The 5,193-nt window shown below is 39.4% G+C and overlaps 2 long non-coding RNA genes across 2 annotated transcripts in view; both read left to right on the top strand.

The window, feature by feature from the left end:
* Nucleotides 1-4,072, top strand: part of LOC106939382 (uncharacterized) — a 19,305-nt gene extending 15,233 nt beyond the window's left edge. The window contains exon 4 of the long non-coding RNA XR_001422829.1: nt 3,994-4,072. This is a non-coding gene — a long non-coding RNA (uncharacterized LOC106939382). The remainder of the gene's footprint in view (nt 1-3,993) is intronic.
* On the top strand, nt 1,952-3,326 carry LOC106939381 (uncharacterized). The gene is made up of 3 exons (XR_001422827.1): nt 1,952-1,963; nt 2,129-2,138; nt 3,243-3,326. It is a non-coding gene; the product is annotated as an uncharacterized LOC106939381 (long non-coding RNA).
* Nucleotides 4,073-5,193: the final 1,121 nt, after the last annotated feature.

Below are 5,193 nucleotides of genomic sequence, written 5' to 3'. Positions count from 1 at the left end.
GACAGTTTGCGATAGAGGTTGACAGATGGCTACCAAAGTCTTTTCGTTTTAGAGAGAATGTAATAAAGGTGAATCGATTGCAAAAAAAAAAAAACAACCAAATTGGCCTCTTGCTGATAAGAAATACTCAAGATAAAGTAAAATCAGATTTTTTTTGAACGGCAGCCTTTTAAATATAATACAAGAGAATATAAGGGACGTTCAGCAGCCAGGTTTATTCATGACTCTGTCCCCTGCAGTCCTTTGGGTTTTCTTACTGTTCCACAGACAAATGGCTGTCACTGAAACCTCTTTAGTCTCATCTTATTCAGACAAGCTGCCAATGGGTGATCTTGAAAAGCTGGAGAGAGAACTATGGCTAAAAATCTGAGATCATTTTCCCTTAAGTCTTAAATGATTGTAGCTCACAGAGCAACCCTCTAGCATCACGTGGTGATTATTCATTCGCTGGTCCATTTCTCTCCTGGCTGACGCTGCTCCCAGCCCAGGCATATTAATCAACTGCAACTCTAATTGACTGATTAAGTCATGTCTCCTAGAGCCAAAATGGCTGACCGACTCATTAAACCATGACATATATATTCTGGGAGCAAAATGGCTGATTGCGAACTAATTTTACTGACCTTTATGGACACCATAACAGTTCTTTCCTCTGTTCTTGTGGTTTAATGTTATGGTAATAAGGAGCAGGTGTGTTCAGGCATTTGGAAAGGGAGTAGATGCTTTTTTCCATATTTTGTGACTTTACAACCACAAAGTTGATACATCTCCATAAAGTAGTGCAAAATGTGAAATAAAAAAAAGAATACACACAAACTGTAGTATATATCATGCAGATGCTAATATTAAAGTATAGTGATTAGCACTTAGGACTAATAGGCTATTGTCAGATGATCTAATGCAGGGGTGTCCAAAGTCGGTCCTCGAGGGCCGGCATCCTGCATGTTTTAGTACTCTCCCTGGTTTTACACACCTGCATCAAATGATGTCTCATTAGAGGGCCTAAGGAGAACATTGACTTGCTGAGGATGTTATTAATACCACCAGGGAGAGAACTAAAACATGCAGGATCCCGGCCCTTGAGGACTGACTTTGGACACCACTCATTTAATGGTATGGCCCAGGAAGGATTATGGTTACATTTAAAATGCATGAAACAGAGAAATTATGCAAAAAGTGATTTGTATTCAAGTTTGAGAAGTTATTTTCAATAAAAATAAAAATATCTGTTACCAATTAATTAACTGGTTCAATAATTGAATACAGACTTCAAGAGATTGATGATCAGATAGTCCAAAAATATCCATATATTAATATTGATCCGAGTAGAAGTCCAGTTGAGTTAAACCATCAATCAGTTCAGGAGTCAAAGACTTGATCAAGTCTTTAGCAGTCTTTCCTGTTCGAGCCTCTTACCATACAGAAGACAGTTCAAAGGATCTACCTCCAAGTTGTCTTTTACTTTTTTAGTATTAGGCAATATCAAAGTCATTAATACCATTATAGTTTTTTTTTTATAAATAAAAAAAAACATTAGTATATATTGACAATCTGCAGGTATATGATTCACTTAATTGTTTGCCATAATATAAATAGAGAGAGAGATGGTGTGCCCTGAGGTCTGAAATTTTTCACAAAATTCTGAAAATCGATGGCTGGGAGCCTGAGTTCACTCTGTGACATCAGTATGCTCTGAAGAATGGTGACAGAAAGCCGTCAGCCCTAGAGACATTTCTGAAAGATTTTATGGAAGCAGAAATTTGGTGAGATGTCATGACAGAGTTTTGCACAAATGTTCTGTAAACATTTTCAGGGGTTCAGAAATCCACTCTATTTATTGTTGTTTATTGTATTATTGTTTGTTGTTTAATGTTGTTTATTATTGTTGTTTATTGTTGAATGTTTGTTTTTTTTATTGTTTTTGCTTATTGTTGTTTACCGTTCTTTACTGTTATAGTTATTTGTTGTTGTTTATTGTTGTGTGTTTGTTGTTGGCTATTATTTTTAATTATTATAATTTTTAGTAGTAATGTGTGGCAGCACCAATGTGTGCAGCATGTATTGCTTCAGAACAAAAATGGCCGCTGGTGTTTTGTAATTAGTATTTTACCTGTTTGTTTCAGAGTAGCTTCTTGCCTGTGGGACGCTCTGCCAGACACACAGACATGGAAGCAGCCATGCATTCAACACAGACAGGCAGTCACCCCGTCCCTCGGCTCCGATCCCACAGACTCACACCAAAACCCACACTGATCAATACTGAAAGACAGAGCGGTCAAGTAGCAATTCAGCCAAATGGCAAACAAATAGGCGGCCTGACCGCTGCACCTCCGGCAGCTGTGAGAAACATCACAACGCGGTATTAGCCAGTGCTGCTAATGAGCTATTATAGCATTGACCTTGGGGACAAACTCATTACCAAGTGACAATGGACGGCAGACAGAACCTAGGTTCATTATCATATTCATCAGCAGCACCTTTATTGCAGCCCACTGGGGGTGCTGGTGTCTGTGTGTTTGGTGTGTGATTGAATGCACCAGATGTAGCACTGGAAATAATGAGACCATTACAGTCCTGTAAAGAGTTATTAGTTGCTTCAAAAATCTTCAGTCAGAATTTATATGTTTTAAAAGCCCAAAACGTTTGGGCAAGTCCATTTAGCCTCACAGAATCTGGCTCTGGGAGAGAGGCTCATTACCGGTGGCCCACATCAGTTTGAGAATGGACAGTCCACAGTCATCCCATCTGTTCAGACTAATCAATCAAATACCCATCGATCAAACACCTTCCTTCTCTACTCTCTCTCTCTTTCATTAGCTTCAGCAAGAAATTTAGAAACTTTTGATGCTCAGGTTGCCAGACAAACACAGGAGTAATCCGGGAGCACTTACCAAAAGTTTCAAAATGTTCATTAAAAAATTAACAGTAGTAATCTAGAGAAACAAGTGAATGAAAGCTAGGTAATGAGCAAAGAGAGGGCGGTGCAGACCTACAGTTGGTGTCCAGTGTTACAACCCCTCCCCAAGATCAATAAGGTAAATTTTGGCACTGGGTGTAACACAAAATCAGTAATCTAAACAGTTGATAGTCAGTAGCAAAAATAAAGTTTATTTTACAGTTTAGGTAAAATCTCAACCACAGGAAACAAAACACAGGGAAGCTTTAAGCTTCAGGGTCTCCAAGGCCAAAACAACAAACAAAACACCCCCTTTTAACTGTAAAATAAAAACCACTTTCTAAAGGATGTCGTGAAAACTGGCATAAGGGTGTGAGATCTTTCCAGGTACACGCAGAAAACGGAGCATAAAGGCCTGAGAAATAATACTAATCTTGCATATTGATTTAATGATGATTAAAAATGAATAAACATACATACATATATAATGGTTGGAATAATCTGTAATGTACATCTGAAATATATATTCTGTATTTGTGATCTGAATGACAGTAACAATTTGATTGTTGTGTGATGATTATTAAAGTGGTGTATGATGATAATTGATGATTAGAAACAGTAACAGCTTGAGTTACAGAATAGATAAATAATGAAGAATCATATTGAGAGTTATAAGTTGATACAATGACAAATTGTTTATGTTTTATACAGAATTATGTTTTATAATGAATTAAAGAAATGTGATGACTGAAGATTTGAGATCATGAGAAATGAAGACAGGTTCTGTTCTCGGACTGTGTCACAACCAGGTGGAGGCGCTGGGGAGGCTCAAAAAAGGAAGTGATGGCCAGATGGCCAGCAGAAAAAGGGAAGTACTGAAGAGAGTTGCTGCAATGAGTCACGAAAGAGATGATGGTTGGAAAAGGTTGGGGCTTTCCACCGACTCATCAGAATGTTCCAGAAGTCACGTAGACCTCTCTCATACACAACCATGGGCTGAGAGGGTTTAAAAACCAGCAGACAAGGGAAGAGACTGTTCTTTGTCCGCGGCGCCGAAGGAGAGCCAACAAGAGGATGCAGATTGAAGACCAGCAGAGGACCGCACCCTGGAACTGAGGGGAAGCTGAGACTTCACGCCGCTAAGAAGGGACAAGATCCATCTGCCCCCAGCCCTGGTTCCTGTTTCGACCTACACCTCTGTCTCAACCCAACGATCCCTATTGTACTGCAGCAGACTAGGAGAAAAGACAAAGGTCACTGATTGACGAAGATTCTATGCGTTTGAAAGACAATGGACAGTTCTGCTTTGCTTCTATTCTGAAAGAGGACTTTGCCACGTCAGGACAAAGACTCTGACCAAGGACATCTGAAGTTTTCTCCTGCCGGGATCAATTGCCATCTGGGTGTGAGTTGAACTGCCCCCCAAAAGCCTCGCTTAGTTAAACTAGTGACACAGGATAGGGATAGAAATGAAAATAGGTTGTGATTGATTTAAGTTGAATTTATTGTCCTACTACAAATTTGTAATCTCTGAAATTTAACCTGCTTGTCATGTATTCCTGCTAAAGTTTGCTTAATAAATTACATACCAAAAATTCCAATGAAACTTGTGGACATTGAGATTAATTGAGTTATCTGATCATTGTAGTTTCCCCTGATTACAGTAAAATTAGCGTACATGATTCTAGAGATGTGGTGGCTTCGTACTTTCCTTTGGTGAGTGTGAAAATAATGACCCTGGGACTTAATTCTAAGTCACTAAATCTAATCTAGCCGTAAACAAGTGCCGTTATTTTAGGAAAAGAGCTACCGTTAACAGGAGTGGTTGTTGAAGCTACGCAGCAGTGAGAGCTACTCTGCTGACTGTTTCTCAACTGAAAAGGGTCATAACTTCTGGATTGTAGGTAGTTAGAGCTAGACGCGTCTTTTCCGACACCAGTTTAAATAGAATATCTCATATAAACCGACGTTGGGGTAAGACCCGGGTTTAGAGATTTTCCGGACCTGTTAGATAGAGAACTGGTCAGTAGTCAGTCGAGCCATTGGTGAGATAAGGGCGGGGCTGACTATTGCGTAATGACAAACAAGGAGAACTGAAAGAAAATACAAAACCCGAACTCCCTGGCTTAACCACAAAACAGGAGAAAACAGTTTACAACAAAAATGGCAGAGAACCCCTACCAGCTTCCACTGTGAACAGAAACGCACTACTTTAGCTAAACACAATATGCTCACAGCAAAATCAGGTAAGTCCCCACAAACAGTCATCTCATAAACAAGATCACGTCGGATCAAGG

This window comes from Poecilia latipinna, unplaced genomic scaffold (assembly GCF_001443285.1).
Source record: "Poecilia latipinna isolate Pla-1442-1.1 unplaced genomic scaffold, P_latipinna-1.0 Scaffold2852, whole genome shotgun sequence".
Lineage (NCBI taxonomy): Eukaryota > Metazoa > Chordata > Actinopteri > Cyprinodontiformes > Poeciliidae > Poecilia > Poecilia latipinna.
The sequence above is the reverse complement of the archived record's forward strand: the minus strand, read 5'-3'. Positions and strand labels throughout refer to the sequence as shown.